This window comes from Helianthus annuus, chromosome 13 (genome assembly GCF_002127325.2).
Source record: "Helianthus annuus cultivar XRQ/B chromosome 13, HanXRQr2.0-SUNRISE, whole genome shotgun sequence".
NCBI lineage: Eukaryota > Viridiplantae > Streptophyta > Magnoliopsida > Asterales > Asteraceae > Helianthus > Helianthus annuus.
This window is the reverse complement of record NC_035445.2, coordinates 128,873,261-128,884,978: the sequence shown is the minus strand read 5'-3', so window position 1 is coordinate 128,884,978 and position 11,718 is coordinate 128,873,261. Positions and strand designations below refer to the sequence as shown.

Genomic DNA, 11,718 nt, shown 5'->3' with positions numbered 1-11,718 from the left:
AAGTCACGATAAATAATAGATATCCCTTGCCGAGGATCGACGATTTGTTCGATCAGTTACAAGGGGCAAGTTATTTCTCGAAGATCGACTTGAGGTCAGGCTACCATCAACTGAAAGTCAGAGATGAAGACGTACATAAAACAGCATTTAGGACTCGTTATGGTCACTACGAGTTCCTAGTGATGCCTTTTGGGCTCACTAATGCACCGGCTGCATTCATGGATCTCATGAATCGCGTCTGCAAGCCGTACTTAGACAAATTCGTCATCGTTTTCATCGACGATATTCTTATCTACTCGAAGAACCGAGCTGACCATGAGAAACACCTTCGCTGTATTCTCAAACTTTTACATCATGAGAAACTCTATGCCAAATTCTCTAAGTGCGAATTTTGGCTTCGAGAGGTCCAATTCTTAGGACATGTTGTCAGCGAGCGTGGTATCCAGGTGGATCCCGCTAAAGTTGAAGCTGTCATGAATTGGCAAGAGCCAAAGACGCCTACAGAGATTCGTAGTTTCCTGGGGTTAGCAGGATATTACAGGCGTTTCATTGAAAATTTTTCAAGGATTGCTGCGCCCTTAACTTCCCTGACCAAGAAAAAGGTAAAATTTGTTTGGGGCCCTAAGCAGCAAGAGTCCTTTGATATTCTAAAGCAAAAGTTGAGCAACGCTCCTGTGCTGACTTTACCTGAAGGTACCAAAGAGTTCGTAGTTTACTGCGACGCATCACACACTGGCATGGGATGTGTGCTCATGTAGAAAGGCAAAGTTATTGCCTATGCTTCGAGACAGTTAAAGGTGCATGAGAAAAATTACACCACCCATGACTTGGAGCTGGGTGCCGTTGTGTTCGCACTAAAACTATGGAGGCATTATCTGTATGGTATCAAGTTTGTGATCTATTCTGATCATAAGAGCCTCCAACATCTTTTTAATCAGAAGGAGCTAAACATGAGGCAACGCCGTTGGATGGAGACTTTAAATGATTATGATTGTGAAATCAGATATCATCCCGGCAAGGCGAATGTAGTCGCTGATGCCCTGAGTAGAAAGGAAAGGGTGAAACCCGTCCGAATCAATGCCAAGAGCATTGAAGTGAAGAATAATTTGATCGAAAGGTTGTTAGCTGCACAGAGAGAAGCTGTGTTGGAAGCTAACTATCCTAAAGAGAAGCTGGGAGTAACTGAGGAGCAGTTAACTCTTAGCAAGGACGGAATTTTACGATTGAATGGGCGAATATGGGTTCCAATTTATGGAGGACTACGAGATGTTATCCTCCAGGAAGCCCATAGTTCCAAATATTCTGTTCACCCGGGAGCTGATAAAATGTATCAGGATCTAAAGGAAAATTATTGGTGGATAGGCTTGAAAAAGTCTGTAGCCGCTTATGTAGCAAAATGCTTGACTTGTGCGCAAGTCAAAGCTGAGCACCAAAAGCCGTCTGGCTTGCTACAACAGCCTGAACTTCCCGAGTGGAAGTGGGAATGTGTAATTATGGATTTTATTACCAAGTTACCCAAGACAAGGAAAGGAAATGACACAATATGGGTTATAGTCGATAGACTGACTAAGTCAGCTCATTTCTTACCCATCAAGGAGACTTATAGCTCTGACATGTTAACCCAGTTATACGTTGATAAGATTGTAGCCTTACATGGGATACCTGTGTCTATTATCTCCGACAGAGATACTAGATACACGTCTCATTTCTGGAAAAGCTTCCAGCAATCTTTGGGCACACGCTTGAATTTTAGTACGGCTTACCATCCTCAGACAGACGGTCAGAGTGAGCATACTATTCAAACGTTAGAAGACATGCTACGTGCATGTGCTATCGATTTGGGTGGTGTTGGGATAAGAACCTACCACTAATCGAATTCTCCTACAACAATAGCTACCATACCAGCATTAAGGCTGCGCCTTTCGAGGCATTATACGGTAGAAAGTGTAGATCGCCTGTTTGTTGGGCGGAAGTTGGAGATGTCCAATTATCAGGACCAGAGATAGTCTTCGAAATGACGGACAAGATTGTCCAGATTCGAGACCGTCTCAAAGCTGCCCGAGATAGGCAGAAGAGTTACGCAGATCCAAAGCGTAAAGATTTTCACTTCGAAGTAGGTGAAAAAGTGTTACTTAAAGTATCACCCTGGAAGGGGGTGATGCGTTTTGGTAAGAAAGGCAAACTAAGCCCGAGATACATAGGACCTTTCGAGGTTATCGAACGTGTCGGGTCAGTTGCCTATAAGTTAAACTTACCGGAGGAGCTCAATGGAATTCACACTGTGTTCCATATCTGCAATCTGAAAAAGTGCTTCGCTGACGAATCACTGGTAATACCCCATACAGATGTGCATATAGATGAGAGCTTGAAATTTGTGGAGAAACCTTTGTCGATTGAAGATCGACAGGTAAAAAAGCTTCGAAGGAAGCATGTACCTATAGTAAAGGTCAAGTGGGATGCCCGTAGAGGTCCCGAATTCACGTGGGAGGTTGAAGCCACGATGAAAGAAAAATACCCTTATTTATTTCAGTAAATCTCGGGTTGAGATTTATTTTAAGGGGGTGAGGATGTAAGACCTCGAAATTTTGTGTCCAATAATGTGTTAACACGTGTCATGAGTTTACACGTGGCATTAAATATTAAATAAAGGACTAAAGTTGACAAACCTTGAAAGTATGTAAATTCGAGGGTTATAAATGTCAACGAAGGGTAAATATATTGTATAGTAGCCCTAAATGATGCTCGTACCTTCAAACGAATAAATCATGGATCGTACGGAGCAAAACGCGGGAGAAAGTGAGATATTACAAACTAGGGGGGGTTAATTGTGTCAACATGTTTAATTTATACCTCTGAGTGACCCTTTGACGAACCCGAGGCTTTGTAACAGTAAAATACGCTCACTAGAATGTACGATATAAATTTCGCAAAGTTCCGTTTTAAAACGAGAAAGTTATGATCAAATTCGTATACGAGGGGTTAAAAGCATCAACAATAAAAGTTAAGGCTTTCCGGATAGTAATTAAACTAACCAGGGACTTAACAATGCGGGTAATAGTCACGAGGCCCCTATTCGTAAATAATCGTGGGCCAAATCGCAAAGTTACCCCTTCGAAACCGAAAGGTCAGGCTCATCATGGCAAAAGATTTGAAAATCTTGGTTTACAGGCCTCAGGCGGGCCGCGTTGATGAAACATGTAACTCAATGCGGGCCGCGAGCCATTTGTAGATACGGTTCCTGACAATAGGATTCAGGCGGCCCGCGTCCATATTGCCTAATCCTTCATGCGGGCCGCGTGAAAGACACAGATGCAGAAAAATGATTAACTTGCCTGTTCAGTCTTCTAAACGCCATGAAATGCATTTAAATCCTTCCAAGTGACCCCTAAACAACCCCTAAGCATTAGGGACACATGTTGATGAGTTGTGGTCAGTGGTAGAGTTGTGTGTCAACTTCTTGTGGTGAGAAATTCACTATAAAAGGCCATGGAGTTGCAACATGTTTCCTCACACCTTCAAGTGCACTTCTGGTCATTCTTAGAGCTCCCAAGCAGACTCAAGTCTTCACATTTCGTGCATAGATGGTTATATGGGTAATCATGTGGGCTTTAAACCCCTAAAAGGGCACCCTCTGATTCCCACTCTAACTAGTCCGAATGTCGAGTCAAACGTGCATAGAAAAAGTCAACAGAAATGCTATTTTGCGATATTCCGCATAATCAGTAATGTAGATGGCGTGTAACCTGTTTTAACATTCATAAAACATGATAATAAGTATATTAACTAATCTAAGCTTGTTTGATCCGACCATTTACTGTTTCGACCCGGTTCGGAGCCGAAAGTCGCAAAGCTTTGACTTTTGCATTGACTTCAGTTCTGACCCATTAAAGTATGATTTAGATATGCCTTAGGACTCTCTTAGGACCAGGTTACATGATGGTATAACCCTCTGTGACCGGTTCGTTGTTTGTCCGAGTCTTTTACACATTTCCGTTAAATGCTTAAAAGTTGACCGTAACGCCCTTTTTGATTTAAAACGAGTGTTTCGGACATATGAAAGAATCATAACCTTAGTTACTGATTTCTAAGCATGTCCCTAAAATTTCACATCAATCCGAGGTCCAGAATAGGAGTTATGCTAAATAGCGCAAATTACGGAAACTTTAGTAATTTAATAGCGCAATTAGCATAACGCCTATCTAAACCCAGATTTCGACACCAAACCTTTTACTCACTGATGTAGAATAATATTTTGGGATTTTTAAAGATTTTTAATTATTTTTAACCTGCTCATAACCTGCGGTTATGGCAACGGTTCGGTAAATACCGAATATACCCTTTTCGGCCATAACTTGAGTTCTACAAGGTCTTTTGACCCGATTCCAGTTACTACTGATTTTAAATAATAAATAAAGTAGAACTCAGAAACCTCTTTTATAATCTTTAAAAAGACCGAAATACCCCTACGGGGCATAAAATGGATTTAAACTCGTTACGGGCATTATGGAAGGTATCCTACTAATACCACAACCTCTTTAAAGCATATTGACTTATGAAACCAATGTAGGACTCTTACGGTTACCCGTTGCGCCTTTTGCGCGCACGGTTCGGCTTATGTAACTAGTTTACATAAACTAGCCGAAACGGGTCAAACCATATTGTTTTGACCCCAAAATCCAGAGTGTGGTTATATTACCCACATAAAACAAGTCTTCAAACTTGTTGGGTCCAAGTCACGTTCCATTCCCGGTTTTCGCCTTTCATGCGATTAAACCATAGTTATCCTTTGAAACTGACCGGTCTAAGCTAAGGCTTAATTAAAGACCCGTTAGAAATCTAATAGATTAATATAAACCTTCGTTCCAGATTAGGAGCCCAGTAAAAGTAACTACATTTACTGTATTGGATTTATACTTTGCTCAGGTAAATACTCTTAACTTATTTCCCTATACAGGCTTGGGATACGGTACTATAAAAGTACCGCTTGGTCGGGTATGTAGTCATTTAAATCGGATTGTGATTAATGTATTTACATAACCCGCTTTGTTCTGTATTATTTGATGTATGGCCCTTGGGGTTAAATGACCATGTCCCGGATATCCTTGGCATCATTTTACGAAATGGCCACGACCTATGCACGGGGTGTAGGCGTACACCTGACAGATGCATTATGTAAAAACTGGTAATCAACTAAAGGAATCTACCTTGTGGGCATTATACCGGTGGCGTGTCAGATAACTTAAACCGGCTCTTCTAACCGGTACTAATGGACGGCAAATAAGTAAATCTGTATACAAGATTATATACAAATAATTGTCCCAAGTTATAAAGATATTTTGTGCCGAAGTGCATTCAAATCAATTTACAAACTCTTTTCAAAACGAGTCAGTTGAGTTGTATTTACCAGTGTAAACTGACGTATTTTCCAAAAAGGTTAAGTGCAGGTGCTAGACGTAATAGGCTGGCTACTCCAGACATCATTACTCAAGTCTCGCAAGCTCTAGATGTCAAAGTCTGTTGAACTATTGTTTCTATCTTATTATCGATCCGCCTGTGGATCTTTTTACTCTCCGTTGTAATACTGGATATTACTTATATACGGACTGTAATATATTTTATCTTTTGCTTCCGCTGTGCATTCATATATTGTGTGGTTTGACTATATTGTTGCCAACTACGTCACGGTAATCCCCCACCGGGCCCACCAGTGAGACACGTGGAAATCGGGGTGTGACAAAAGCCATAACCGTAATGTATAAATCTTCCGTTTGTAATTTCAGGTGTTTGTATGATCTATGACGGTCCTGTGCTTTCACACGGGCAATATCTTGGCACGATTACATTATGCTCCACCTTTTTAGTTCTTCTTTTATCAATAAAAGTTTGCATTTTCATTGTCAATTCACAACTCGAAGCTGAAAAAACACGTGGGTCTTCCGGTACGTTGCACTTTACTCTCTCATTTATCTCTTAATCACTTTCTCTCACAAATTAGAATGATTACGACTTGAATAATAAGAAACAAACAATTAAGTAATATGCTAATCAAATTTAGGGAGGTGTGTGTTTTTTTCGATTCTGAAACCATGCTCTATCTATATTTTAAACTTGTGGGTATGGATTAGATATATTCATTACTTCAAAACTGTGAGCGGGGGTTAGAAATGGGTCACTTTTGTTCGCTTAAAGAATCATGGTTTTTTTTTTCAGTTTTGATTCATGTGATATATGCTCAATTGGTTTTTTTAGATAGGTCTCAATGTATTGGTGTTTGGTTGTTCCTCATTTTGAGTTTCTGGACACCTGACAAAATTGTTTTTTAAAGCCGTCTTTTTGACCCGAACTCATTTAGGTTCGCACCTGTTTTGACCTGAACAAAGTTGATTTTTTAGGCTACCTATTTTGATTCGACCTCATTTTGTTCATACCCTGTTTTGACCCGAACCGACTTTGGCTGGAAACACTCTTGGACAGTTGGACCGTTACCAGCCCGCTCCGCTAGGGATGAGCACGGTACCCGTTCGGTACCGTACCGGTACTAAAAAACGGGAAAAGTGGGTACCGGTACCAAATATACCGGTTTGGTACCGGTACCAATATACAGGGTTGGTACCGGTACCGGTGTTTTACCGGTAAATACAGGCACCAGTACCGAATATACCCGGTACGGTTCTGTACCGGTTCGGTAGCGGTACCCGGTACCAAATGTTCATCCCTACGCTCCGCCCTTTTTGCCATAAAAAGTTTTAGTGTTATCTCATATTTTGATCTCAATATTATCTTATTTATACAACTTGATTATCAATGGTAAATTGAAAGTTCAGTATATGTGTTTTACCCTTATTTGTTCTATTACTTTAGTGAATAATTTAAAAAAAGAAAAGAAAAAAACTTGTCATTCTTACAACTTGGATTTGTTGTTGTTTGTATGATTCTTTCAAATAGACAATCTGATGCATGTTCCAAAGAGAGTAAAATAAGGTATACAAGTAAGTTGGAGAGGAAAGTGAAGACCCTTCAAAACAAGGCCAACAACGCTCTCTATACAAGTGACAATGCTCCAGGTAGATGTTTGTCTCAAATTAATTATTTGCATTTCTAATTTTCACATTGATAATAAGTATAGGTATACTATATATTTGCAATTGGTATATTCGAGTTTAAAAGTATGTACATCTTAGGGTATTTGATAAGAAATTTTAGTAGAAGTATTTGAACAATTGTAGTTTGGATTTTAAGTTTTGTACCCCTTTCACTTGAAACAAATGGATCAGTTAACTTGGTACACGGTCTAATATATTTGTTTAGTGTTAGTGGTAAAAGGGTAGGGATGGATGGGTTTGGTAATGCGCCAAATGTGTAAGGTTTAGTCCATGCCAAAACTGGTCGGTTTAGATTGGCAGGTTGACCCACAAAACACTTTCAAATCTATTTTTATAAATATTTTTTGGGTAAAAGTATTTTTATAAGTATTATCAATCTATAGTTTGTTAAATACACTAACAGAAATTAGATTATTACAAACAAGGCGTGTTCGATACATCGTCGCTTTTAGATAAAGTATTTCGAGAATCTATAATACACATGTACGTATAATGCTTTGTTAATTTAATTGAGAGAGAATGAGAGTGGGGTCATAGTTTTCAATAACGCCTATAGCGACCGCTATAGCGTGCTATGTAGCGAAGCGACCATGTGTCGCTATTTGGGTCATAGCGACCAATAGCGTGAATAGTGACAATTAGTTTTTTTTTATGTAAATATCAATTTGATATAGCTTTAAAATAGCTGGATTAACCATATTAAGAATAATATTTCAATCTAAAGAAAAAGGCAACATGTAAAAACCATTCATTTATAAAAGGTCATGTTCATTTCAAAACCAATTATATGTTAAGATCTGTGAAAGGTGCACTTGTACATAGACCGACATATGTATCACATTTAAAGCAACATGTATACATGTCTATACGGTGCTCATAATTCTCCACCTAAGAGTGGGAAAGCAGGCTTAAATGCGATCCAGTTCCTAATCAATTTGAAGTGATTCATCGTTTCTATGATTTAATGTTTGTTTATCTTTCAGATTCATACTTATATTTTACCTTCTTATCTGATTATCGTTAATTCTATTTGAACCCCTAAAATATATGGTTTTTGTTGAAGATTGTGCTTTTTGTTTTTCAATCAATTATGAAAGCAATATTGGGTTTTGTGGTTGTTGTTTAGAATGGTTAGAACTTAGGTACCTGGTTTGTGTCATAGATTTTAAGCTTAAACCACTGTCCCTTTTTCTTTTTTTGTCAATGTTTTTTAAGTTTGACATATATGTTGGCTCAAATTTATGGTTATGTTTGTTTATGAACAAACCTTAATAGTAATAGTTCTGATTTAGTTTTTTTTTCTTTCAAAAACTATACGTTCCACGCTATAGTAGTCTTTTACTTTTATTCTACAATTGCCTTTGGGTCAATTTGAATTGAGAGGCTCACTTGATGGATAAGTACCTACCATATCCCCTAGGTTATCATAAAAGAAACTATTCTACCTTCTTAAATCTAATTAGGCCAACGAATTCGGTATTATAGTTGTATGAAGTCTTCATAGCCGGTAAAGAGAAGAAAAGTCTTCTATTCAGGTTTTGGTGTATGTTGATGGACTTGTGATGAGTAATGTTATAAGTTTATAAATATTATATGAGTGATAAGTTATAAGTTTGTAAATATAATATTAGTGATGAGTAAATGGAGTCTTGTGTGTACGTTGAAAGAGAAGTCTATTATTGACTAATAGCATCTTTTTTCAAAGAAACTGATTAAGGAGGCTTTTATGCTACCAGGTTGGGTGACGTGTTAGGACCGTAAAATTTTGGAGCGGGTTAAAACGGGTTTGATTAACTGAAGGTTCTTTTTTTCTAATATGATTACAGAACCATTATCAAGTTAATAATCCATTTTTTGAGTAAAGCAATTTAGGTGGTTTGAATAATTAGGCATACTAATTATGTTACTTTTAACATGTATATTCTATTAGTGGTAGTAGATGACGAAGTTGGCCCATTTCAAATCAAAAATTTTATTTCTCCATGTGGGTTTAACTTAATATTTACCATTTCAATTCCGGCGAGGTTATGCTTTCTCTCTTTAAGGTATCATGTGGGTTCTACTTCAATTTTAACTTTTCATAGTGTATGTTAAATCGGTTTCACTTATCTAGCAAAAACTAAGTTTGAAGATGTTTTTCCGTGATTGTGTCTGCAGATTCAGAGAACAGATCTAGTAGGCTGTCCGATTACCTCAACTTCCAATTGGTTTAGAAATGATGGATAACGATGTGGTCATGAAAGAACTTGATATTGCCCTTGAACAACAAGTAAGTTTTGTTGTTGAATATTTAGATTTAATTTTTAATATATTATATCATTTTACTAAAAAGAGGTTACACTATATATTTTTTATTGTGGGTTTATAAAAACCTTGAAAAGAAAGCAAATTTAGACCAAATAATTAAGATTGTTAATGAATCAAAAGCTCCTTTATCATATGGTGATTATGGTCCCATGAACAAATATGCAAATAACTACAGATATAATATCTAAATTCTATGGTAAATACTGTTATTATCATTATATCATTTGCTTTCAATTTCTTTTCTCTACATATCATAATGTAGTTTTATCCTAGCATTACATTATATGAGCATAAATTTATTGTTTTGTTATTCTTGCAGCCTCTGCTAGTTGTTAATTATGTACCTGGTGCAATACATGTTGTCTGATGAATTCAGGTTAATGGACAAGGTATATTTTTTATCAACTTCCTTTTGGTTTGATAAGCATTTATATTGTTTCATCGAACCAAATTCGACGACATTAGCATTAGATAATCAATTCCTTATGAAATGCAGCTACTATGTAGTTAATATCGGTTATCGATCCCCTGAGAGATATCAAGGTATTCATGTTTTTAGTGTTTGTTTCATGTTACCGGGTCAAGAAAATGTGGGTTGAAGTGTAGGAGTTTTAGGAGATAGTGTGTTATCAAAAGTTGCTTTATCAAAGGTTAATACACGAGATGGAGTAAAGCTACTAATACTTGACAGCGACGGTTACGGATAAAACAACTAACGTTGTGTATAAAGAGATCTTCAATGAGTTGTGTTTTTTTGTTGTATTGATGTATTTCAATTATTTCGTGTACTCTCTAACATTTTCTTTAATATTTAAACATATGTAAAATTATAATTTTTACTTCACAATTTTAAAGGACTTAGTTTTCGTGTTTATCGAAGTTTAGTTATCTATGTAATTGCTTGAATCTTAATTTGGTTTTGTTTTGTTTATTCTTGGTTAGATAAGGAAATCATGGAAAAGGAGGTGGAGGAGCATGTTAAAATGATTACAACTAAGCATAAACGAACCAAGTGGAGGCTGATGATGAGGAGTAAAATCCCAAAGAGCAGGCGAGGCTATAAATGGGTGGGTTTAATTTATACATGTTATTTTATATTATATTTAGTTTTAGTATTTTATTTTGTATTAATATATATAAAATGATATAAATACCCTTTATCAAACTCAAAATTTTGGATGAAGTTGGTGAGTTGGATGAAAATGGTTTTTGCTGAAGTTACATTTGAATGAATTAGACATATCAAGAAATACACTAAAGTTCCATTTTTGTTACAGATTCGAGACTACATATAGCTTACTTGGATCTTGAGATGAATCAACCAATTGCAAAAAGTTATTACCCCGTATGTTTTTTATTTGCATATAACAATGTGGTATGTGTTTAATCTATCCATATAATTGCTATAATTTAGACATGGGTAGGGTGGGTTGCATAATGAGTCAAGACGAGTCATTATCATATGCGGGTCAGAGTAAATCGGGTTGAGCTGAAACATTTTTTGTCCCAATTTTTTGAAGTTTTATAATCTATATTTTTTTTTACAGTAGTAATATAGTTTCACTATTGAATCTTTTCTATTAAAATGATGTACTGGTACTTTCAGTACCGGTACTTTCGCATGGTTTGTGTTCATCTATGTGATGATTAGACACATCTTATACACATGCAAGAGGAAGATATTTAATTTACGCCAACTTTTGCAGGATGCCTCAAATGTACAATGGTGAATTTTATGCAACAACCTTTGTTTTGAAATTCTTACATCGATCGCCAACATTCAGAGTGCATTTTTGAGCTTAAAAGCAAAAGGGATGTCCATACATGGAAGCATTGTATGTCCTCTATTTAATACTCCTTTTATTTCAATACGAAGGATATTCAAATTTTGAACATTTTACTTACACAACGAAATTGGAGATAGATATTTTTGGTTTCTTTTTTTTTTGCAATGTTATATTTAACTATACTTTGCTAATGTAACTATGAAATTCTATTATATCATGAAATTATTACACATGCTTTATGTGCTTTTACAAATTATTTTAAGTTTTAAAGGAGGCAAGTTCCACTGGCCGTATGTTTTGCAATGACATTCAACAAAAGTTAAGGCCCATCACTTTTAAGAGTTGGTTTGTACTTGAAACAACCTGTCTTCTCTCATGGTCAATTGTATGTTACTCAAACTACTAATACTTGACAACGACGAGAAACCAACAGATAAAACAACTAATGTGGTTTTTATAAAGAGATTTTCAACGAATTGTTATTGTTGCATATTCATATATTTCAATTTGTCGTCGTAATC

The 11,718-nt window shown here is 36.6% G+C and overlaps 1 long non-coding RNA gene across 4 annotated transcripts; it reads left to right on the top strand.

Moving 5' to 3' along the window:
• The first annotated feature begins 5,784 nt into the window (after window positions 1–5,784).
• Window positions 5,785–11,324, top strand: LOC110903239. Of its 4 annotated transcripts, XR_004877662.1 has the most exons (7): window positions 5,785–5,939; window positions 6,946–7,064; window positions 9,261–9,372; window positions 9,730–9,799; window positions 10,353–10,477; window positions 10,688–10,785; window positions 11,117–11,324. It is a non-coding gene; the product is annotated as an uncharacterized LOC110903239 (long non-coding RNA). The 4 variants fall into 4 exon arrangements; XR_004877661.1 differs by lacking the exon at window positions 5,785–5,939 and having other exon boundaries at window positions 6,292–7,064; XR_004877663.1 differs by lacking the exon at window positions 5,785–5,939 and having other exon boundaries at window positions 6,293–7,064; window positions 10,688–10,744.
• The last annotated feature ends 394 nt before the right edge of the window (window positions 11,325–11,718 follow it).